A 27,218-nucleotide genomic window follows, 5' to 3' on the forward strand; every position below is an offset into this window, starting at 1 on the left:
CTAAAATTTCATCTTTTCACCATCATCTAGATCTTTCATAATTCCAAAAACATCATAGTAACTTGAACACATTTTCAAAATCATCTCTGCGGCTCCTTTCCAGTGTACTTGGATTGTGTTGTCTATCTTTCTCCTTGTTATGACTCCGCTTCGTTTCTTCTGAGAATTGAATGCTTCAACGTAAAGAATCTTACAGCTTTGCTTCAATAGTTCCATTTCCATGTTTAGCTCCAGAACAGCCCATGAAAGAATTGCTTGTTCAGTGGGACTACCTGAGAACTCAATTTCAGATCCTAAAGTAGGTCTGTAAACACTACCGGTTGTGTTTAGAGCAACTCCTTCTTGGACCAGTTTGAGAATATATGGATTAATTGATGAGAAAGTAGCCGGTACAAAAGATTCTTTCCCTAGCCAAAATTTAGTCACCTTCATTTTATTCAGCGTGAGGGTGCCTGTTTTGTCAGTACAAATGGTGGTGGCTAAGCCCATGGTCTCACAAGCAGAAAGCTTTTGCACCATAGCCTGATCAGCCATCATTCTTTTCATGGAATAAGCAAGCGTAAGTGTCACAGCCAAAGGCAAACATTCTGGAATTGCAACCACGACTATAGTAACTGTAGCAGCTACAATCCCCACCACAGCATTTAGTACATCATTAACCTTGGTGCTGCTGCCATTGAACTCTTTATTTCCATTCTCATCTTTAGTATTCCCTGTGAAATATCGAACCAACAAGACTACAAGAACTAGGAAAGCAACTGCCAAACCAACCTTACCTATTGATGAAGTTAGCTTGTTGAGCCGAACTTGTAAAGGTGTTTGTTCATTGGTATCACGACTAATTGAGCTCATCATCTCGCCCCATGTTGTGTTCATCCCAACCAAAGTGACAAGCATCTGAGCATAGCCATCAACCACCTTAGTACCAGAAAACAAAAATGGATGACTGCAATTTACTTCTCCATGTTCACTTTCCCCTGTCATGCTAGATTCGTCCACTTGCAGTGAATACCCGTCTAAGAATAGCCCATCAGCTGGGACTTGATCTCCAATCTTTAAGCAAATGATATCTCTAACTACAATTTCAAATATTGAAATAGTTGACGCCGACCAGCCCTCACATCAATGTGAATATTGTTGCTGACTTTGGATAACTTGTCAAATTGTTTGTTTTGCTTAAAGTTACTAATGGTAGAAACAACAATGACAAGAAATATAGCAACAAATATGCTTCCACCGTCATACCATCCTTCTTTTATTCCATTCTCTTTAATGCCAAATACCAGAGAAAGTACAGCACAGCCTAGAAGGATGAGAATGGTAAGATCCTTGAAGGCTTCCACAAAAAAATGGAAGAAGCTCTTTGTAGGTGGTCTTTTATATGTGTTTGAGCCAAAAGCATCGTGTCGGCGGGCAATGTCTTCATCACTGCCATGAATCCCACATTCAACGTTTGTTTGGAGAGTGACTGCTAGTGCATCAGTCCCTCCAATGTTTTGGAGTCTTTCAATCTTTTTATCTTTTACAAGGTTAGTGAGTGTTGGTTGATCAACTTTGAACCCAATGTCTGGGTTGAGATCCAAAATGACGAAAGATGGAGAAGGTGAAACCTTGAGATTTTTTTGGAGTAGAGAATCTTTGAAAAGGATAGAAGGGCTCTAGAACAATATATGGAAACAAAAGCGGAGTGCCATCTTTTATTGGGTGTGCTAAGGGAGTGTTGTGCACCAAGTAAAGACTCAATGCGGTCCTTGTTTTGTAGGATAATATCCTTGAAATGGTTTGCAAAGCATAATAGGAGTAAAAAAAAATGATGATATTTAAGAAAGCAAGGAACTAACAATAATGTAGTAGTAATCACAAGAGGAAGAAAAGCAAGATTGTAAAGTTGTGATTTACAACTATGTTTTATGTTGGCTTTATTCCATGACAAATAGTGTTGTACTTGCTCTAATTTTGTTCCTTGTATTTTGTGGAATTTTATTGTCTTGGGTTTAGTATTAAGTTGGTGAAGACTCAAGCTTAAATGAAGAATCAGTGGATTTCGCGAGAAGCTCACGAGAAGCTAAGCCGCGAAAGGGCATGTGAGGAGCACATGACTGGAAGCTGAAGAGTCGTGCTAGGCTGTCGTTTTCACGAGTGTCTCGTGGGTAAGGCCTTCCCGCGAGACAGTTGCGAAACATTCTGCCTGGAGGATTTTTATGTGTGAATTCCTTACCCTTCACCCATACTATATATACCCTCATTACCCACAAATGTAAGAGAGGCCATTCAGAGAGAAAAACCCTAGATAGGTTTTCTACAACACACACACCCATCTTTTTGAGAGAAAGCTACTCATCCTTAGTGAGAATTAATTGTAGCCTCTTCTCCTTCCCTTTCCCATTATCATACCTTGAGAGGAGATTTGTACCCAAACACAATCCACACATTTTCAGAGTGTAGTGAGTGTTTTTGGTGTTGCTGGGAAGTATTGGAAGATGCCAAGGTTGGTAGATGCAACATGGAACTTGTTGCGGGATCTGGAGAGCTAGACAAGACATGGTTCCGAGAAGTCTTGTTGGAGTAGGAGCTTGGAGGGCTTAGGTACAAATGGTAGATTAGGCTTGGAGGGTCTCTTGCTTACCAATATATCCCAACTGATTGTCTAGTGGATCAATTACCGCTTGGAGGGCGGCGGAGAGGTTTTTCGCCGAGTTCTTCGGTTTTCTCTTCAATAACACGTTTCGGTGTTATCTGTGTTTGCATCTCTCTTCCCTACTCTTGTTCATTTCATTTTACTGTTGTGTTGCTTTAAATATGAATTAGAGTAGCTCTTTTGTTTGTTTGCTTGCGTTTACACTATTCCACACTTAGTATTAAGTTAGTGTAAAATTAATCAAGCCATAATTTGAATTGGGGGTCTAAACAAGCTCTTGTATTTTCACACATTTCGAGCATTCAATAGATAATATGGATATAAATGGAACAGAGGAGAATGGAGATATGTGGAGATCGAATATAGTGCTAGCTAGTAGATATGAGAATTGAAGTTGCAGAGAGGGTGGTGGTTTTTATAAGGTACGTAGATTTCCGAAGTTTGAGATGGAATGTGGGAACATAAGGGGCTATTTGACTTCACCTTTTTGATTACTCAATTTCCATCACTCATCACTCATCACTCATAACTCATCACTCATCACTCAATTTTTCACACCTGTTTGGCATCATCACCCAATTTCCATCACTCAATATTTTTCATACTATTTGTGGGCCCATACTTGTCAGCCGGTGCAGCTTTTTTTTTTTTTTTTTTTTGGTTTTCAGTACCCAAACTCACCGAAACTTAAAAAAAAAAAACCCAGAACTGAAGACCGAACAAGTGAAAAAAAAAAAAAAAAAATCAAAAGGTGGTCAAAAGTTGCAGTTGTGGGTCCCTCCATGTGTGTTTATTTACGGAAATGCCATTAAGTTATGAGTTATGGAAACTGAAAACAGCCAAAATGTATTTTCAGTTTCCATAACTCATAACTCAAAAATCAGAGAATTGAGTGATGGAAATAGAGTTATGGAAACAGAGTTATCGTTTGCCAAACAATCTTTTTGCTATGGGTCCCACCATTTTTGTGTTATGAGTTATGTAAATTGAGAATTGAGTTATCAAAATTTGCAATCCAAATAGCCTCTAATTATTCGGGTTTCTGCCCCTTTCTTACTAAGCAACTCAAAAGTTGTTATGTGAAAAAAAGATATGAAAAAGAAAAATTCGGTCACCTAACAGTAACAATAACAGAAAAATTTGGTCACCTACAGTAACAGTAACAGAATAATTCGGTCACCAAAAACGTGTCGGGCAGTTACGACGCTCTCAAGTAATTGATCAATCAACGCGCTGGGTTGTGAACCCATAGACCATAGTACCATCATTTTTATACCCTCAAGGTTCCTACTTTCCTTCCACTTCCAGGTAAGCAAACGGAAGCTTTCTACACCCTTCTGGGCTGTGTTTCCCCAAAAATGTTTTGAAATTGATGGTCGACTGGAAAAGAAGGGGTATTTGGTACATGCACTTAAAACATGTGTTTTATTGTTTAAAAATATGTGTGAAAATACGTGTGAGTAAAAAAGTGTGAAAATATGTGTAATATTGTTTAAAAACTGAAAACATGTGTTTGAGTTGTCATACCAAACGGGGCCTAATATTTCTCAAGTTTCAAATGAATGTCGCTCAAGTTTTACCATGATCTGTGGTCACCCCGAATCATAGTAGCTATGGTTCAATCTAATATTCCTTAGCGGGGAGTGCTTCTATGGTCACACCTGGGAGGGTGAGTTACAATGGTCTCAAAAAAAAAAAAAAAAAAAAAAATCAAAATCAAAATCTTCCCATGATCTTGGTTTTCCAAACTTTATGGATTTTAGGATAATAGTACTTCTGAGTGTCTGGGCTTATAGGACTGTTATGTTCCTTGAGTTTTTAGATTACCAAACTTCTACGGGTCACAAAGTGCAAAACAAGTCTGGTTTTTATCTAAAAGTCTAAAACCCTTTGCAAAAGATTACAAATAAAATATCAAATGAATTGAAACACAAACACAACACCATTGTACTAAGTCTCAAATCTTCAACGTCAATCTCCGTCTCTTCTTCCCTCGTCTTTCTCCCTTTAAACCTTCTTCTCTCTCCAACCTTAAACACTTGAAAATGTTTTTCAAAGCATTCTTAGAAATGCAACCAAACACTTGGATATATATATATATTTTTTGTAGTGTTTAGGGCAATTGATTTTTTTATTTTTTTTTAATTTTTGATAACAATAATTGTTGGTCAACTTTATATTGTTTTTCAGTTAACCGTAAAATAAAGACACTTCTAGTGAAAAATTGTTTACAATTAATTTCATTTGCCATAAAAACATTTTCTGTCTCACCAAAGCTCATTAACCGAACCTCCATTCCTCCCCATTGTGTGGCCACTCAACTACTAATGTCCTTGGTCTCTGGTTGCCAATCACTATTTTTTTATTCTAAAATTTTTTTTTTTTAAATTATGTGTACTTGGAAGATGAGAAAATGCGGAGAAATAGTAAAAACAAATTTTGTAGTATTTTTGAAAATGCAACCAAATACTTAAAAATATTTTACAGTTAAAAAATATTTTCCATTGAATCAAACCCAGCCTAAAACAAATGAAACCTTAGACTTGCATTCACATCAACTCATAAAAAATAGCATGATGCCCATTTAGCCAATGAAGCCCAAATAAACACCCACGCCTATTAATGAACCTGCAAAATGAGATTCTACTTCAGTGCTTGTCCAAATTTAGGAGGCACCGTAGCTTATGTATTTCATTTGCTTATTCATTTCTTCAAAAAAATTTATTCATTTATTGTCATGGCTCTCTCTCTCTCTCCACTCTATAGTTTCTTCTTTTTCTCTCTTAGGCTATTTTTGGCAACATGTAAAGTAATTTTCAAATGTAAAATATTTTCAGTTTCAATTTTTAACAAAATAAACGGTATCCAAACACACATTATGTAAGATGAAACATCTATACAGCTTCTTGACTGATGCGTTGCTATTTCATTTGAGGGCCAACCCCCGCTCCTCCTATTTACTAATATTTTACATTTGGATCAGGATGTCTTAAGTCATAAGTCATACCCCTTTCAAAAAAAAAAAGTCATAAGTCATACAATACACGCCTTCGCTTTTGCAAGTCAAACACGAAACCTTTCATATTCATCAGATATCCCACGAAAAAAGGTTTACTCGTTTTATTTCTTTTAATCAAAATAGAGAATTATTAATCCGAACCACTCACAATCACAATCCATTACTTGATCCACACCATACATAAGCTTGTAACAAAATAGTGTCAAATCAAATTCATAATTGAGATTAGAAAGGGCAATGGTCGGAACTCTTGGACAATTCAATTTGAGAAAAAATTGCCAAATGCCCTTTTCGGGCAAAAATAGCAGCTCTTTGCCCTCTTTTCCAAACTAATTAGGGAAATGTCCATCTTTTGAAACTTGATTTGTGATAAATCGAGTTAGACCCTATAGAGGCCTTTTTAAGGAGCCTATAGTGACGTTTTTAGGACCTATAGTGGCGTTTTGTAACTCGACCTCTATGAAATTAAGTTATAGGTAAAAAAAATTGCCTATAACTCGATTTCATGGAAGTCGAATTACAAAACGCCACTATAGGTCCTTAAAACGTCACTATAGGTCCTAAAAAACGGCGCTATAGGGCTCCAGAATTTTTTTTTTTTTTAAACTCGATTTATCTCAAATCAAGTTACAAAATATGGACATTTCCCTAATTAGTTTAGAAAATGGGGCAAAAAACTGCTTAAAAATATTCTAGAACATGAAAGAAACTAATTGAGACAACTCGATCATTTCATACTTCCCCAAAACCACGAAGTGAGAGTTCATTTTGATGTGATTGAAGACCAGTCCACACGACACGAGTTGAAATTTTAGAACCTATATCATATTTGGAGTTCAATGGTATTTTCTTAGAGGAAAAGGAATGTTACGTGGCTTATTTATATTAGTTAATTATTTGTATAAGCAGTGTTTCTAGTCAGTTGTGATTCATTCAAATTAGTTTGATTAGATTTGGAATATGTTATGACATATTCAAATAAGTTAACTTGCATTACAATTAGTTTTCTTGATAATAAATTATATGAAGCTAGTGTTTTTTTTTTGTTTTATTTGGAAGTTAGTCTTGTATAAATTCAAATGTGGACTATAAATCTCTCTCAAGAAAAAAAAAATGTGGATGATAAAATAAAAATTAATTATGATTTTCCAAATCACGTATAAATGTTTAGCTAGTCTGTCTTAGATATTTCTTTAAAAAAGCCTTACTTTTTTTCCCCTCTTAACTAAAATAGAATAAACAATAGATTTGTCCAAAAACAAATTAACATAACACTCACAAATTAATACATTACTCGTTTCATTTAAGTAAACTCAAATTTTTACTCTAAAACACCCATAGAGCTTAGGTTGGGGCAGGAAGGAGCTTCTATTTACCAAATTTTTTCTTAGAAAACGATGCTATGACTTCCTTTTATGCCAATAAGAAAATTATGATTTTTTTAATATTTTGTCACTACCTAGAAATGTTTGAATTTGTTGAAAGATATTGCTGTAGTAAGGTTCACGCAAATAATTAAAGTGGTCAACATTAGTTCAACTTCCAAATTCAATAATAACTTCCGCCAATTGTTACGGAAAAAATGAAGTAGATACCGAGAAATTATACAGTCCTTAAAGGGGTGACAAATGAGTGGGCTTGGGTGGGTATGGGGTAGGCATAATTGGATTAGGCATATAAAACCCATTTACCCATTTAAAACCCATTTAATTAATTGCTTCTAACCCAAATTCAACCCAACCCAATTATTATGGGTAAACCCCAACCCACCCAATTACCCAATTATCAAAATTACCAAAATGCCACTAAAGTGAAAATGACCAAAGTATTCTAAAATCTTCAAAAATGACCAAAATACCCCAAATTTAAAATTACCAAAATACCCCCCAAAACCCAAAAAATGACCAAAATACCCCCAAAACCTAAAGATGACCAAAATACCCTAGAAACCCAAAAAATAACCAAAATACCCCAGAAATCCAAAAAATGACCAAAATACTCCCGAAACCCAAAAAATGACCAAAATACCCCCGAAATCTAAAAATACCCCCAAAACACAAAAGATGACCAAAATACTCCCGAAACCAAAAAAAATGACCAAAATATGCCCAAAACCCAAAAAATTACCAAAATAACCCCGAAACCCAAAAAATAACCAAAATACTCCCGAAACCCAAAAAATTACCAAAATACCCCCGAAGCCCAGACAATGACCAATGTACCCCCGAAACCTAAAAATTACCAAAATACCTCCGAAACCTAAATAATGACCAAAATACCCCCGAAACCCAAAAAATGACCAAAATACTCCTGAAACCCAAAAAATTACCAAAATACTCCCAAAACCCAAAAAATGACCAATGTACCCCTGAAACCTAAAAATGACCAAAATACCTCCGAAACCTAAAAAATGACCAAAATACACCCAAAACCCAAAAAATGACCAAAATACCCCAAAAACCTTAAAATGACAAAAATACCCCCAGAACCTAAAAAATGACCAAAATACCTCTAAAACCTAAAAATTACCAAAATAATAACAAAACCTACAAAATGACCAAATACCCCCAGGAATCCAAAAAATGACCAAAATACCCCCAAAACCCATAAAATGACCAAAATACGCCCGAAACCAAAAAATTACCAAAATACCCCCTGAAACATAGAAAATGACCAAAATACCCCTGAAACCCGAAAAATGTCCAAAATACCCCCAAAACCTAAAAATTACCAAAATAATCTTGAAGTCTAAAAATTAACCAAAATAACGCTAAAACCTAAAAATGACCAAAATACCCCCGAAACCTTAAAAATGGCCAAAATAACCCCGAAGCCTAAAAATTGACCAAAATAACCTAGAAACCAAAAAATGATCAAAATACCCTTGAAACCTAAAAAATGATCAAAATACCCTCGAAACCCAAAAATTAACTGAAATACCCCTTGAAACCTAAAAAATGACCAAAGTACCCCTGAAACCTAAATGTGACCAAAATAACCCCTAAACCTTAAAATGACCAAAATATCCTCGAAATCTAAAAAATGACCAAAATACTCCCTAAACATAAAAAATGACTAAAATACCCCCTAAACCTAAAAATGACTAAGATAGCTCGGAAACCTAAAGAATGATTGAAATATCCCCAAAACCTAAAAAGTTATTAAAGGACCTCCAAAACCTAGAAAATTACAAAAAATGGCCCCAAAATCTAAAAGTTAACGAAACACCCCTAGAACCTAAAAAAGTAGTGACATTCTCTCAAAACTTACAAAATGACTGAAATACTCTTAGAACCTTTAATTTAATAAAAATACCCTCGAAACATCCAAAATACCCCAAACCCCTATTTTGGTAATTTTGGAGGCTTCGGGTGTATTTTTTTCATCTTATAGGATTAGTGGTATGTTGGTCATTTTAGATATTTTGAGGGGTATTTTGGTCGTTTTATAGGTTTAGAGGTATTTTGGTCGTTCTAGGGGTTTCAGGGTATTTTTGGTAATTTTAGTGGTTTCAGGTTGTTTGTGGCCATTTTAGAGGTTTTGGGTTTATTTGGGTAATTTCAAAGGTTTAGGGGTATTTTTGTCACTTTATAGGTTTGAGGGTATTTTGGTCATTTTTTAAGTTTCGTGGGTATTTTAGTAATTTTTTAGGATTAGGAGGTATTTTGGTCATTTTTAGGTTTCTAGATTATTTTGATCAATTTTTAGGCTTCGGGGTTATTTTGGCCATTTTTTAGGTTTTGAGGGTATTTTTGTCATTTTTTAGGTTTCGGGGGTATTTTGGTCATTTTTTAGGCTTTGGGGGTATTTTGCCCATTTTTTAGGTTTCAGAGGGATTTTGGTAATTTTTAGGTTTTGGGGGTATTTTAGACATTTTTAGATTTTAGGGATATTTTGGTCATTTTTTGGATTTCAGGGGTATTTTGGTAACTTTTAGGTTTCGGGGGTATTTTGGTAACTTTTTGGGTGTCGAGGGTATTTTGGTCATTTTTTGGATTTCAGGGGTATTTTGGTAATTTTTAGGTTTCAGGGGTATTTTGGCAATTTTTTGGGTGTCAGGGGTATTTTGGTCATTTTTTGGGTGTCGGGGGTATTTTGGTCATTTTTTTGGGTTTTAGGGGTATTTTGGTCAATTTTTGGGTGGGGGTATTTTGGTCATTTTTGGGTTTTGGGGGCATTTTGGTAATTTTTAGGTTTCGAGGGTATTTTAGTAATTTTTGGGTTTTGGAGGTATTTTGGTAATTTTCAGGTTGGGGGTATTTTGGTCAATTTTATGGTTTTGGGGGGTATTTTGGTCATTTTGTAGGTTTTGGGGGTATTTTGGTAATTTTTAGGTTTTGGGGGTATTTTGGTAATTTTCAGGTTTGGGGGGTCTTTTGGTCAATCTTATGGTTTTGGGGGTATTTTGTAGATTTTGGGGTTATTTTGGTAATTTTTAGGTTTCGAGAGTATTTTGGTCATTTTTTGGGGTTCGGGGGTATTTTGGTCATTTTTTGGGTTTTGGGGGTATTTTGGTAATTTATAGGTTTTAGGAGGTAGTTTGGTAATTTTTAGGTTTGGGGGTATTTTGGTCAATTTTATGGTTTTGGGGGTATTTTGGTCATTTTGTAAGTTTTGGGTTATTTTGGTAATTTTAGGGTATTTTGGTCTTTTTTTAGGTTTTAGGGGTATTTTGGTCATTTTTAGGTTTAGGTGTTATTTTGGTCATTTTTTAGGTTGAGGGGGCATTTTGGTAATTTTAGTGGTTTTAGGGCATTTTAGAGTTGGGTGATTTGTAGAAATGATAGTTGGATCATAATTGGGTCAATTGGATACCCAATTAAAATCCAATAAACATTAATGTTAATTGAGTTTAATTGGGTTAATACCCATTTAACCTAGTTAATAATTGGGTGAATTTAGGTCTAATTTAAGTGGGTGGGTTTGGGTGGGCAAATGGGTTTGGGTTGATTTTGCCACCCCAAGTGTCCTTATAGTGAACCATGTCATTTGTCCACCATTCTAGTAAAAGACTTCCACTTGTTTAAAATTATGGAGTTTTAAATAAAAACTGAATACTGATTCAACAATTTTAAATAGGTGAGAGTCTTTTACTAGAATGGTGGACAAATGACGTGGTCTACCATGAGAATTTTATAATTTCTCGGAGATACCCCCTAAAAGAAAGAACTCCTTTTCCAATTGGTTTGGGTAAGTAAATTCAGGATTGACAACTTTGACTAACCGAATCGGACACACTGTTTCTCTCTCACACACATATATTGTTAATTACTCTTTTACCCTTGTTCTTATTATTTAAATTTCATTTGGTTTGATTATTTGCTTACGGTGCTATGCTTAGAATTTTTAGAAGATGGCATGGGGACAAAAAACACTTGTAAATTGTAATACAGTTTGTTGTTGTTGTTCTAATGCTATTTTTTTTTTTAGTTAAAAAAATTGTTAAACCCGGCCCATGTGGATTGAGTTAGACCCATGTGATAGGTTGGATTGAAAAAACCATTCAACTCGACCCATGCACACCCCTTCCTTCACGTTAGTAGCATTTAGGGTAAACTATGTATTTGACCTCTATCATTTACACCATATTTCAATTTGGTCTATATCCTTTTGTTGATACCCATTTTCGCGACACATTTTCTACAAGCTCGATTCAACCAAGCCCGACTTCCTTGTGGGCTCCTTTCATATATTATATTTTATTTTCTTCTTTTAAGCATAGCTCAAGCCCAAGCCCATGCAACTTATTGGGGATATTGAGAAAGTGTGGTTTGGAGGGTATGGGTCGATTTCTTTCAAACCTTTTGCATGAGTACAATACATGCGTGCTATTAAGTGGGTAAGGGATATTGGTAGCACCTTAGGCTCATGGAGGAGGTCTTGTATCCAAAATTCCCACCCTAAAATAGCTTTTATACTCTGGTTGACTGTGGCCCAAAATTTCTGTCCGAACTATTTTTTCCTTTAAAAATGGTTGGCTCTCATTGGCCAACTTCAGTTGCTAGCTTTCATCTAGGTGAGCCTCCCAATGGTCTGAAACAACTGAAAGGGTGGAGCCAATGAGAGTTTAATCAAGTATTTCCCAAATCATGTTAAAAGTATATCAAACTCTTCCCTAAACAAAAGCAACCCAAGCCAAGACACCAAATTAGTGTCATGGGGATAAAAGCCTCTTCTACTACCAAAAACCCAATCATTAGCAACTCTCGAAACTCTATATAAAACTCTCTCTTTAGTTCAAAAATCAACCAACCACGTTTTCCCCCACAGAGCTGAAACTTGAGACTAAAAGCTAATTCAACCATGTAAAATTCTCATAATTTTGAAGTTTAGGAGTAGAAATATGGGTATAGGGAAACCTTCCCTCTCTTCCTCACAACTTCTCTCAATTTCATCTTCTCGATGACTGTGAGTCAAAGTTTCGGACGTATTGTCTTTATGCACTTTTTTGCATTTTTGTTATTGGCATTTTCATTCTCTCTTGTTAAAGCACTGATGATGCCAAAATCGTCAGTTTGGGTCACTCGCGCAATCCGAAGCATTAGACGATCTCATAGGACCTGCAAGATAAAGGAAAGATAGATCAAATAGACCACCGGGTTGTGCTCGGTGGGGGAGCCTCCGATGCTTAAGTTAGTATGAACCCATATTTTTCATATTTAGATAGTGTTTAGTAGTAGCTTTTGACATACCTTCACAAGTGAGATGGATTGACCCTTTTATAGGTGATTTGGATAGCTGTCGTACATAATTGGAGGTGATTATTGCCCATGTATAACAGTTATTGTATTGATGGGCGTTTAAGACCGCTGAGTAATGGTCGCCATTAATGTGTTGAATGTGCTTGAGTGGTTACATCTTTTGGTTTGTTAATGATGCAAGGTCGTCCATATTAATGGATGACCTTAATGTTTTTTTTTTTTGGACTCATCAGTTGCCCCCCCATTCCCAAGTCTGATTTTGCTTTATGCTAGTCAGGCTTAGGGAATGTTTTTGACCTTTTTAGATTCAGGCTTCTTTATCTTCAACTACTTTCTTCTTTAGGAATGCTAGTATTTCTATGACGACCTTTTGAAGGTCTTTTTGGACGTTCGAGGGATCATAGCTTGATCTTGAAAGTGAGCTAATTTCTTTGGACGATCATTTTTTATCACTACTAAAGAGCAAGCTAATTTCTTTGGACGGCCATTTTTTATCACTGCTGAAGAATAAGGTGATTTCTTTGGACGACCATTTTTTATCACATCGATGCTTCTTCCTTTATTCATTTTCTGGTTGTCGTGTTTGATATTCTTGATTTCTTGCGTTTGTGTGAGAATCCTTGTTTGCTTACACTCGTCTAAGGGTATTTAGTCACTTAGCCACTTTTGGGTGACTTACATCCAATTTCGGAGCTGTCATTTAGACTTTGTCAGCGATTTACATCAATCTAGCGGAATCTTGTCCATTTTTCTTTTTGGTGACTTACATCTATTTAAGGAATTTTGTCACTTAGGCTTCGTCAGTGATTTACATCCGTCTTGGTGGAATCTTATCACTTAGCCATTTTTTGGTGACTTACATCCATTTAAGGAATCTTGTCATTTAGGCTTCGTCAGTGATTTACATCCGTCTTGGGGGACTCTTATCACTTAGCCATTTTTTGGTGACTTACATCCACTTAAGGAATCTTGTCACTTAGGCTTCGTCAGTGATTTACATCCGTCTTGGGGGACTCTTATCACTTAGCCATTTTTTGGTGACTTACATCCACTTAAGGAATCTTGTCACTTAGGCTTCGTCAGTGATTTACATTCGTATTGGCGGAATCTTATCACTTAACCATTTTTTGGTGACTTACATCCATCTAAGGAATCTTGCCACTTAGGCTTCGTCAGTGATTTACATTCGTCTTGGCGGACTCTTATCACTTAGCCATTTTTTGGTGACTTACATCCACTTAAGGAATATTGTCACTTAGGCTTTGTCGGTGATTTACATCCGTCTTGGCGGAATCTTATCACTTAGCCATTTTTTGGTGACTTACATCCATTTAAGGAATCTTGTCACTTATTGCTGGAAAGATTCCTTGACGCTATGTCGTTTTGGACCTTCTTGAGGCCATGTTGATATCTGCATTAAGTAGCACATGCACTTACCAAGGCTTGGTTAAACAAGAATTTTAGAACAATTCATATATAAATAATAAGCTACCAATAGCCTAGGTGGACCTTTTTCTTATTTCCTTGTAATCTTAGAGTTTTATCTCTTTTGTGATCTATCTAGTAATGCATACATGTTTGCATGAAACCTTACTAGGTGTAAATTTTTATAAACGAATATAAAAGAGACAGAAATAAATGTGTTACCTTAAATGACGACATTATTTTGTCACATACCTTGATCTTTTTATTGTTGGAATCTTCTTGACAAACTCTTCTCTTTTCAAGATGACAAGCTCCTCTCTTTTCAAGATTTTTCTTAAGCTTAACATGATACTTCATGTGTAAGGCCTAGATCTCTTTTGCCTTCGATTTTTCGAAGGCATAAAAACTAGGCCATGTTGTTGCCCCCGTTCAAACATGAAGAGTGTAATTCTCATTTGTTGGCGACTAGAGGAATGCTCTATCGCGATTGGAACCCTTTTTTTTTTTTTGGTGTGCTTTGACGTCTATGGTCATTGCCGTTTGTAATAGCAATTTCCTGTTCCTTCTTCTTTAATTGTATGCTTAAGTCACTTCAATAGTGCTAGCTGCATGACGATGTACAAATGTGCAATTGCATGCTATACAAGACAAAGTGTATTCTATATGAATCATAAAGAAGTATAAAAATTGAAGCTATTTGACTATATGCTTCTTTAAACTGGTCTTTGTTAGGTGCTTGCACAGTATATGATTTTTAGAGCAATTTAAGAAGATTTTGGTGAGTTGATGGAGATAGCGGAAATTTATTGAGACTTAAATTCATGAACATATTGGGAACACGATCATCTAGAATTTAAGTTTAGGAAACTTAATAAAACTTCTCAGATTCATGACGATGAAACATATACTACTAATAATATAGTCATATTAATTGTGATAATTGTAACAATTTTATAGCAATATTTTCAACATGTTCTACATACACATTGTAATAATCATGCAAGCTTGATATTTATTTAGTTTCAGTAAAATGATCTCATGGATAAAAAGAAAGAAAGAAATGAGTTACCTCAATGGAAGACCTTAAATCTCAATACTATTGTGTACGTACCTCGATCTTTTCATTGTTGTAGTCTTCTTGACGAAATCTTCATCATTGAACTTATAGAGCTCTTCTTCATTGGATTTGTACAACTCCATAATTTATAGGAGTTAAACTCGGCATTTGTGATGTAGATGGAATTTTCAGAACTTTTGGCTATATCTCTATTTTCTTCTTAAGGGTTTTTCTTCGTCAAATTATGACATTCCCTTAGAAAATTTGGAATATCTATTTTTTGCATATCTGAAGCTAGTAATCTAGCAAACCTCTTATAGGTTTATATATTATACAAAATTTTGGGTGAATTGATATAGCTTATGTCCAACCAATATCATTTCATGTAAGAGTATAAAAACTTAGTGAGGATTAAAGTCACACTTAATGCCATGCGATCAAATAAAATTGTCTTGTTTTATGTATGAAGCACATGCTCTATAGGCAATTCAATCATTTCTACTTTTTTCTTGGTTTTGGCGATAGTAGAATAATAAAAGAAATGGATGGACTTAAGATCATTTGATCGGCTAGAGATCAAAAGTCTAAAATAGGTCGCACTAGCTAGAGCAGATATTACTAGTCAAGTCTTTTAATTTTAGCAAGAAATTATCTAGCCCGTGTCAATTGTGCATGTTTGTACTAATCTTGTAATTAAGCAATTTGCCTTTCCAACAATCGTTTTCATAACTATTACCCTATTCTCCTGCAACTAAATAACACTTGGCAAAGTGTTTAAACTTTTTAAAAAGTGTTGGAATTCGGTGTGTTTAATGACATTTGCCATTATGATAAACAATCATCATATTTATCATAGTAAACAGTTATGATCTTATTTTAAACTTATAGCTAGGTTTTTATTTGACAATAATGATATTTGTCATTATGTCTAAAACTTGACTTTAAACGTTGTTGCAAATACTTAGAGAGCTAAAAGGAAAAGAAAATTTTAAATCTGACCTTAAGGCCCAAGAACTAGGCACCATCGTTGCTATATTTTGTTCCAGCTATTTGAAGATGTAGATATATCCAGAGGGTTTGCCCCCGTTTAAACATGAAAGGTACATTCGCTATTGGATGATGACCAAAAGAAGGGTCTGTCATGGTTTGTACCTGTATTTTTCTTCCTTTGGACTTAATCTTAGTCCCAAAGGAAAATCTTTATAAAATTTCATGTCTAATGTATTAGAACAAAATTTAGAAACTTATACACCAATGCCTATGAATATGTATGGATAGAGATGAGGTAATATGTTCATGATAGAAAATTATGTATAAAATTATAGAGTGATCCCAAAAAGACACTGCTACTCTTTAAAAAAAAATGAGTAGAATGAAGAGATAATTAACTGGATAAATTATTTCATAGTGCAAGGTGATAGCAATTCAATTTTGGGGGGATAAATATGGAAAATACCATCATCTTAAGTATGATATTTTCAAGATATGAAATTCCATAATCAACTATATTGGCACCTCAAGCCAAGGTGGCTACTAGTGAATGACATATAGGCCATTTATGAGAAACTTGTGTCTCATTTTACCTTCGTCGATTATATATTTACAGGGATGGCAACCTTATGAAATGATAAGAGAAGGTCGTGATATGGCTGTATATAATTCACGAAAGGAAATCATTGCAAACAAATAAGGGAATAAATTCTTGTATATATTGCAGCCCACATGACACACACGTGCACATTGGTTGCCATGTCCGTTTTGTAGCAAAATAGTAGAAATAGCCTACCATCTCTTTTGCTTTCTTTTTATGAAAAATGTTTCCTTCATTGGTTGACTATGCAATCTATCAACAAATGTTTAACCATGTAGCATATGGTTCTCTAACTCTTGGCCCTTAACATAGAAATTATTTAAACAATAGCAACTATTGTTGGGCAATAATAAGTGTCGCATAACTGACCCGTAAATATGGCGCTAAAAGGAGGGTGAAATATATGATATCTTTCCCCATAGTGTGGTTTGAAATAATTTTAGATTTTGCTCTATATATATATAAATATTTTAATCATAATTTGCTCTATTCTAAGCAAGTAATGCTATAATAATATAAATGAGAGAAGTAGGGACCTGACTTGGCAAGAAAACCTCTACGACATTCTCAACAGTTGTGCCTATGCCATGAACTTTTTTCAGCTGGATGATTTTTCTTATGTCAAGCCTTTTGTTGATCCATTTTGTCAAGCTTTACTAGACTCATTTTGCTCCAAAAAATACTAACAAATTAATAATCTCAATTGTTCTCAAATGATGAGCTTAATATAGAGTACATGTCCTTCCGTTTAATAGAATCACGTGGAAATAACTTGATACTATTTAGTATTTAGAGGCAATAAGCTCTGCTCGTATATCATATATGTGAGTAAGTACTTACTTTGGTGATGTCACTAGTGCGAGCATAAAATAAAAACATTGTCCCTGTATAGCCGCTTTTATTGAATCATACATGTGGATTGTGACACTGGGAGAGTCCCACATTTTTCCCTTTGAATGCTCGAAGGCATGATTAGGTATAGATGGAACCATTTAAATTCTCCATTCTCAACGCCAAAGCAACTTATATTTATACATGGAAAAGTTTGAATAGTAAATTTTGTTCGTTCTATTGTGGAACATTTTAAGATTCAAAATTTCATAATATTTTGAAAATGATTTATGCTTAACTATTGCGGTAATTTTGTAAGGACTAAATTTTATAATTCTTTGGCTCTTTCAACCTCAATCCCACCTTGCATTCACTTTGAAAATTATTCTGTGTGCAAGGCCGAATATGCCATTCATGCATTTTATTCCTAAAGGTTTCTTTTAAATCTTTTCGGAATTGTTCCTTGAAAAACATAGTTTCATTAACCAACTGACGGACTAATAACTCATGCATAACTGACTATATAGCATTCTAACCATGTTATGCATTTTCTACTATACTTTCGCCACCAATAAATACACATATAAATTTGGGAGATGGCCTTATGTTGTGGCTTTATTACCCATGAATATCAACCAAGATATTATTAGGGTATCATTTATTTTTCTTCATATTCCTCAATTTCAATACCCCCTATTTGAGAAAATTTAAAATGAAAAACGTGCCACATAAAATTCTCAATTATTTAAAGGCACATGAACTTTTCTCAATATAAGGTTCTTCAATATAGAAACACCATAGTTGGTGGGGTTCATAAATATTCATGAGATTTAAAATTTTCACATAAACACTTTTTTTTTTTTAATTTTAATTTTAAAGGTACAATAGTGTTTATAAATACTCACTAAGGAGTACATAGAAAAGACTGTTTTTAGAGAAATGACTTAACCCTTTTTTTTTTTTATGGGAATGACTTAAGTCATTCTTTCTCTAATAATGTTGAGCATATCATATATATTTTTATATATAGGTGTTAGATGGAGCCTTATCATTAAAAATTCACATTTCAATTATCACCGGACCATCTAACATATGGTGTAGAGTAAAAATAATGTTTGCATGCAATTAAAGAATTTATTATGGCATTCAACACTAATTACTCCAGCATATACACATTCAAAAATGTTTGACAAATAAAGGCTCAATGAACACGTTGCAATCAATTTAAAAAGTGAAACGGTTTATGCCACAAATGAAAATTAAATTAATTTCAAAATTTCCCATTTGAGTGACCATTAACCATTTAAAATATTATAATTAAATAAAGAGTCTAATTTACTCTTAAACCTTATGTCCAACATAAACTCTTTAAGCAACATCTTATATAATATAGCAATATAGCATGGTATATATCATTCATGCAACCTTTTTGACTAACAATAGATCATCCATACGGCTTTATAACAACTCAAAAAATTCATTGTGATACATACAAATATGTATCAAAAGAAATTATATGTCATGCATAACATTCTGACACATGACCTCAATTATATTATTATTATTATATATACACATATTTAGGCCTTAGCAAAAGTTTTAGGTGTTTGCTTATTAAATTTTATTCATATATGGTATTAATATATCGAATAAAATAAGAGATACTTCACCGCAAACTCATAATTTCTTGCCTCTTTGATTGCCTTTCATTTGAGGGTTTGTTGAGATTTTCGCCATCGAACTCGAAGCCTACAAAATTGAATCTCCCTGAAATTGTTATTCCATAGCCACGATTCCATTTGCCATCATAAACAATTTATTAATACATATATAACCAGTGAATTCAAAGAAAAATCTAGAAAGATTTTATTCATGGACAAGAAATATATATGTAGTGAAGAGATAATCATTGGGTCTCAACCCATGAGGTACTCTAGATTGAACTGAGTGAACCCTTTGTTATAGGAAGAGCTAGATGACTAATCGCCTCCCCACAGACGGCGCCAAACTGATAATGCCAAAATCGTCAGTTTGGGTCACTCGCGCAATCCGAAGCATTAGACGATCTCATAGGACCTGCAAGATAAAGGAAAGATAGATCGAATAGACCACTGGGTTGTGCCCGGTGGGGGAGCCTCCGATGCTTAAGTTAGTATGAACCCATATTTTTCATATTTAGATAGTGTTTAGTAGTAGCTTTTGACATACCTTCACAAGTGAGATGGATTGACCCTTTTATAGGTGATTTGGATAGCTGTCGTACATAATTGGAGGTGATTATTGCCCATGTATAACAGTTATTGTATTGATGGGCGTTTAAGACCGCTGAGTAATGGTCGCCATTAATGTGTTGAATGTGCTTGAGTGGTTACATCTTTTGGTTTGTTAATGATGCAAGGTCGTCCATATTAATGGATGACCTTAATGTTTTTTTTTTTTGGACTCATCAAGCACCATTAACTTTTGTTCATTATACATTTAGAATTTTGGGCTTAATTCTCCACAAATAATCACTTCTAAAGAACCCAAGGGGAGATTTGGGCTAATCTTGCATTTTTGGCCCTTGTCACAAAAATGTCCTCAACACCTTTCAATTCCGTGTCAATTTAGTCCTTGCCTGCTATCTTTTAGATGAAAATTGCTGATTTCAAGTGTGTCAATTTAGTCTCCAACATGTCAATGTCGTGTCAATTTAGTCAATGTCGTTATATTTTGGATGGAAATTGTTGGTGTCAGCAATTTTCATCTTATGTCTTTCTCCTCAATATGACTCCGCTTTGTTTCTTCTAAGAATTGAATGCTTCAACGTAAAGAAATTAATGGAATCAATTTAGAGGATTGGAAGATCTTTTAAAAATAGGTTTTCCAGTTGAAGCATGACGATGAGCAAAGAAGTTAATGGAATCAATTCAGAGTAGATCAGAAATTAACGACGTCGTTCATATTCAAACCTGGCAGGGAAATGACGTTGTTCCCCTAGGTTTCTTTCTTTATTTTCTTTTTCTAATTAACATTTTTCAGTTTTTTTAATTAAAAAATTTTTTAAAATCCAAAACAGCGTCGTTTTGGTTAGCGGACAACAACTATTAACCAAAGCTTAACAAAGGACTAAATTGACAAAATTTGAAACTTAGAAAATTGAAATGACAAAACTGAAATTAAGAAGACTGAAATGAAAAAATGTAAGACTTAGAGAATTAGTTTTGTATTTTGGCCTATTTTTTAAAATAAAACGACAGATAAACTGTTAATGTTTGGCATAAGAAAAAATTAATATGTTAATTAGAACATTTGGTTATTCTTAGATTTTTCATCATTATTGATTCGAGCACTTTCACACCAAAGATGCAAAATTAGACTAGTACTGGTATTGATTATTTTCTAGGAGGGTATTTATACCATGCTTCACACACCATTTCACAGCCTCATAACGCATGAACAATATTTTCTTCGTATAGTTTACAGTTTTCACACCATCTTTCCGCTACAACGCTTCTCTTTGCCATGTTAAAATCAGTTGGAAGGAGATTCTTGTAGGCTATCCACGCAAATCATTTAACTTTAGTTGGTTTTTTGTCTTCCACAATTCCATCCTTGCTTCACCACTTGAACTTCTTTGTTCTGATCCTTTGTTTCTTGTCTTCCAGAGTTATTTTAGCATATAGTTTAACTGGAAAGCATGGACACGGTAAAATTGCTAATGTATCGTGGACACGTATCTGATATGGACACAAACGTGCCAAGTACGCACTCAGGAAGAAATTTTTTTTTTTTTTTTTTTTAATTCAATTGTTCACTTGTTCTATTTTGATATTGAATATTGTTTATTTGAACTCTTTTTATGGGTGTTTAGTTTATTTGAACTCTTTTATTCATACTTTAAACAATATTTTATTGTCTTAAAATTAATTTTAGATATATTTCCAAACATTTCATTGTTGTTACATATTTTTTAAATCCAAAATAAATATAACTTATTTGAAATATAAAATATATATACCTAAAAATAAATATTAATTAATTGTTGTATTATTAACGTATCGTATCTTAGTTTTTCAAAAAAATGCCATATCATTGTATTGCATATCGTGTCCATAATCATGCCATATAGCTGTTTAACCTATTATATTTACTTAAAAAAAAAAAAAAAAACTATATTTATACACAAACCATATTTACGCTCACACTTGATCAGGCAATGTTGAGGAAGCTCTCTACTTGGAAGACCATAGGCTCTGCTACTACCATTTGTAATGATAAAACAAGCACTCTCATGTTAAACCAAATGAGGGTGACTAAGTTTTGGCTAGGGAAAGTCTCTTCTGCACCAGATGCTCATCAATTTCAGTGGTGGAGCCACGTTGGGGCCGAAGGGGGCCTTGGCCCCCCCCTCCCCCAAATTTTTTTTTTTTTTTTTAAATTGAAATATATGCACTCATAAATGAAATATCCCAAAATGTTAGAATATTTTTCAAAGAAGGTAGCCTTCTGGAACCCCCCCCCCCCCCCCCCCCCATCCTCTAGGGATGGCCATACCCATTGGGTAATGGATATCCTACCCTACCCGATCCAAATGTTTTGGGTAATACTCGGTTCTTCATGGGTAAAACCTAAACGGGTAGGGTATGGATATTACCCGAATAGTTCAGGTAGGGTATGGATATTATCCATACCCGACCCGTAAAAAATTAAAAAAAAAAAAAAAAAACCCTAAGTCTCTCCACTTTTACTCACACACACACTCTCTCTCTCTCTCTCACTTGAGCCTCCATCCTCACCGTCACCCTCTCTCTCTTAGAGCTCTCCAGTCTCCGCCTCTCCTCACAGTCATTCTCTCTCTCTGTATCTCCTCACTGCTTCTGCTCTATTGGTTTCTGGGTTGGGCGTTTTGGGAAGGCTCTGTCTCTCGCATATACCCACAGTTATTGGTTTTGGCATCGATTTTTTGCTTGATTCTTGTTCCTCGTCTCTGCGAATCAACTAGGTCTTCCTACCACTCTCTTTCCTCAGGTAAATGACTCATTCTTTTTCCCTCTTTTACTAGTTTGGCTTCAAAAGAAAAATCTTTTCTGTGGGTATCTGGGTTTGATGGAAATTCCTTGGGTTTTGCGTGTTTCAACGGAGACTATCAAATTTATACGGTTCTCTTCTATTCCTCCCTGTTCTCCTGTCCTATTTTCATTGATTTTTTTTGAATAATATGGTAAAAAAAGCCCATTTGAAGTTTCAAAAAGATCGGTGAGATGTGGAAAATTTCCTAGGTTTTGCCTGTTTAAACGGAAAAAAAAAAAAAAAAAAATTGTGCTTCCATATTCTGTTGCCCTTATTGATATATCGATTTAGAGTCTCTGTGTGAGAGAGAAGAAGTTTCTTGCATTTTGTTCCCCTTGTTGACATGTCGTTTTCTCTTTGATTTTTCAAATAAAAGCTCTTCACTGATACAGGAAAAGAAATTTCGCATGTGAAATTTCAAAAAGAGCTGTGAGATGTGGACCTTTTTCTTGGGTTCTGTTTGAGTGGAAAATATCCTAACTTGTACAGTTTATGCTTTTGTTCTCCCTGTTGACATGCACTTTTCTCTTTAATTTTTCTAAATAAAAAATTTTGCAAAATTTATTTTAGGAGTTGCCATTTGCTTGACAAACAACTGAAGAGACAGAGGAAAATGTTGCTTCTTTATTTAATTTTTTATCTAATACAATTTCTATCTCTATCTTCAAAAAAAAAAAAAAAAAAGAGAAAGAGAAAGAAGCAGATACAAACTAATCAATAAATTTTTTTTATTGATTAGTTTTTTCTTTTTTAAGATTAGTTAGTTTTTATGTTAAAATGTTTTGAATTAAAAAAAAAAAAAAAAGGTTTCGGGTTTCGGGTAGGGTATGGATATACATGGATAATATATTCGGATAAGATTCGGGTATGGATATTAACAGGTAATGATAATCGGGCATCCATGAGTAAACTTTTCGGGTCGGGTATGGGTATACCCGATTCATACCCTACCCATGGCCATCCCCAATCCTCCCTATGTTTTTCAGAGAAACTCCTTTGGTTTAACAATTTTCTGAAGAAAGAAAAATAATTTCAAAAAATGCCCCTTTTTCGTTTTCTGAAAGAAAAAAAAGTCTCATTAACAATTGAAGGAGCCTATGTTTCACACACTTTTTTTTTCTTCATATTCAAATAATTACGCCGCCGATGCCACTGCCAATAGATTTGCAGTTTACGTTCTTTCAGTTTTCTCCTTTGTCTCTCTGTCCCATTTGCCTTCTCCTTCTCTTCTTTACTTCAAGTAATTGATACTTAGACTAGTGCTATACAATTTATAGACTCCAAGACTTCTACACTATTTTCTCTAATTCCAATACGATAAAGCTATTAAGAAACGACCACATGTATGGTTCAAAAACATACACGTCAAAAGCAAACTTGATATATCACTTTAGTAGTTTAGTTTACCCCCAGGTGTGGTACGGGAAAAAAATATTACTATAATTTATTTCACAACTTTTTTATTACAAGATATGGTCAAGTGTGATTGGTGGAAAAAAAATAGTGAGTTCACATATAAATAATATAAGACCACTCACAACTTGACATGATAAAGTTAGGACAAAAAGTTATAAAATAATTATGGTCTTAGAACCACTTTAGCTTGTCTTCATCTATTCTTTATTTTTTTTAATTGATAAATATATTATATAACATATAAATATAATAACTTATTATAAATTTGACAAAATATATTACCAGATATTTTGATTCAATTTATTTTTATGCATTTTTCAATGATTGTTGTCTAATTTTTAGCCATGTTTTAACCTATTAATAAAATTCTTTTATCTTAATCATTATAATTAATGTGTTGTAATTTAACTTGAAAACCTAGGTCGATAGGCAATTTAAAAACTATATTGAGTTATAAATTAATCCATTTAATTGTATTATATATATATATATATATATGTATCACAAAAAAAAAAAACATGTATTGTATATTGAATTGTATTTATGATATTCATCAAAAAAAAAAATTTGTATTTATGATACTACTATATATTTTAGATAATTGTACACAGTATAGATATATATTAAGAAAAAAAAATTGTAATCCTCTTATTTATTACTTGGCCCCCCAATTATAAATTCCTAGCTCCACCTCTTATCAATTCCTCCATCTATTCTCCAACTGCTACAAGGAGTTGCTCTAAACAAGACTGGTAGTAAAATCTTAATTACAATTAATTTAGACTTATAAAATCTTAATTATAAGCTAGTTGTAAGGCAATGATATATATGCTTCTAATATTTTGTACCTGATGTCATGTACTCTCTTTGTTATTTTGTTTAATGCATTATTCTTTCACCAAATACCAAACAACGAAAGAAAGAAGAGAATTGTTTGTTGCATTTTGTAGAAAAATTTCAATGTTGTAAAAAGATCATTCTCCATTTACTTAGAGTCGAATGTAATCTGCTCAAAATAGTGAAGATTAATGGTGAAGATTAATGGTCTTGACTCCAACATTGAGAGTTAGTAATTCTCAATACCTGCTTGACCAATCGAGCTGTGGGATTTTGAATTGAATTTTTATGTTTCAGCCCATGATGAATTGGCATATATAGGGATTCATGCACAGGGTACTTAAAAGTTAAAAGTATAAATCAAAATAGGAAAATGCTAACGAATGCCCTCAGAGCACTGGTTAACAATCTATTTAAAGAAAGTTTTTATGAATAAAGAAAAAAAAACAATTAATATTTTGACAACTTTTTTCATTTTCCATAAAAGTAGTGTCAAAACTTTCTTAAAATGGATTATTAATCATTGCCCTACTCCTAAGAGCACTCATTAGCATGACCTATTAAAATATATTCTTTTTATAGCGAACATTATAAAGAGTGAATACATGCATATTAAGAGAAGTTATTGTGACCTTGTGCACCTTGGGTTTGGTACTGAGCTACTTCCAGTTCTCCGTTGGAGCGTGTTACTGTAAAAAACTTTGCACCAAGGTTAATGTAATTAAGTTGTTGTTGTGGTGAAGTCAATCATAGATTGGAGAGTTGTGCACATCGAAGAAAGCTGTTAAGAAAAGTAGTCCAACTAGATTAGAGTTGCGCTTGAATAACTCAATAGGTTCTCTTGTAGGTAGATATTTTGGGATCAAATGTATTCCTTGTTCTTGTAACCTCAATTTTTATTAGTCAATTTTTCAAGGAATGGTAACTTATATATCATTTGTTGGAGTTTTTCCTACCAATGTTTTTCCCATTGTGATCATATCATTGTGCCTCATAATTTACTTTTTAGCTACATAAAATTTAGGTTTGGTGATACAGTTGTTCCCAACACTTTATAATTGGAGCATTGCATGAATTGAATTTAATTAATCAACTTGGGTAATTGGTTTATTTAACCCCCTAAGTTAAATAAACCCAACACATTTTATATCACAAAAAATTTACACATTCTACTTTTTTATTTATTTTTATTTATTTTTATAATTAATGTAGGAACATAATTAATTTCAAAACATTTTGCTTGGTTCTATGGTCTTACCATTCTTTATTGAGCATTCATAATTGCACAAATCAAGAAGAAGTGAAATTAGGGGTAAAAATTGGGTGTACATCTCCAAAGTATTATTATCGTTGTCTTTGCCTATCAAGCTGCATATCAGAAACAACCCCCAACGCCATCCAGGAAGCAATGGTTGAGGCAGCTATCGAGGTTAAGAGTCTAAGTTTTAATCAAATTTTATTCCATAGGGTTCGTTTGGTTGGAAAAGTAGAAAAATGAGGCGATAGAAAATGGTGGAAGGATAGCAAATATTTTAATTTTTTTTCTCCTCTTTGTTTGGTTGAGAGTGGAAAAGTAGAGTGATAGAAAAAATGAGTTTGTATAAATTTACTCATACGCCCTTAGTGATGTTTGGCAGATTGGTCTCGCTTAACTTAGAATGGATTAACCTATCACTCTATTTTTGTGTCCATTTTGTAATTAGTGATGTTTTTAGCCTAGCTATTTTGGCAACTAGAATGCCAATTCACTGCTGTATGGTTAACCCAGCTTTTTTGTAAACTCTTTGGGCCCGTTTGGTAGAGCATTTTAGCAACATGTTTTCAGTTTTTAAACAACATTGCACGTAGGGTACGTTTGGTACACTGAATGTAGATTACAACAGGAATGGTAATCTTTATTACCAGGAATAAAATGTGTTGTAATGGAATAACTAAACATATTCATTAGTTTGATTATGAGTTGTAATATTAGAATAAAACTTATGATCTATTTTAGGAAATATTTCATTCATACAATTATATTTCCTAGAAAATAATATATTTTAAATTTTAGAGAGATGAGTTATTTTTTGATGATTTTTTATTTCCATAATTGTTAGGTGAATATAGAAAGTTTATTTCTTTGGAAATATATTAATGCTAGAAGTTATTACATCTACTAAGAAATAGCTATTACAACCCTTTTAGAGAGGAATAGTTATTCCTTATTTTAAAGAATAGCTATTCATAAGGAATGACTATTCCCTATAATAAAAACATAATCAAATTATTGAATAAGTAAACCATAGGAATAGCTATTACATTACAGTGCCTATTACGATCTATCAAACGTGCCCGTATTTTCACACACTTTTTCACTCACACGTATTTCAAAAAATAATAAACAACATTACTCAAACTCCTCTACGGCCTAAATTGTTTTTTGGAATGGTATAAAAAAAAAAATTTATTGTTGTTGTTACTGTGTTTAATAAAATAAAAAATTATGTTAAATTATGTGCAAGCTCATTTGACCGACATTCAACGGGGAAGCAAAGGCCTCTTACAATCCTACTTCCTTCCCCTCTCTTGGCATCTTCAACATCCGCGACTGCTAAGTGAGACGCCTTGACCAAAGCCAAAAGCGTGTCATTGGCAAGCTCCGCTGACAT

General features: G+C 33.8%; 1 pseudogene; it reads right to left on the reverse strand.

Annotated features, from left to right (window-relative positions):
* LOC126690379 (putative calcium-transporting ATPase 13, plasma membrane-type) lies at nucleotides 1–27,218 on the reverse strand (annotated as a pseudogene).

This window comes from Quercus robur, chromosome 6, assembly GCF_932294415.1.
Source record: "Quercus robur chromosome 6, dhQueRobu3.1, whole genome shotgun sequence".
Classification (NCBI taxonomy): Eukaryota; Viridiplantae; Streptophyta; class Magnoliopsida; order Fagales; family Fagaceae; genus Quercus; species Quercus robur.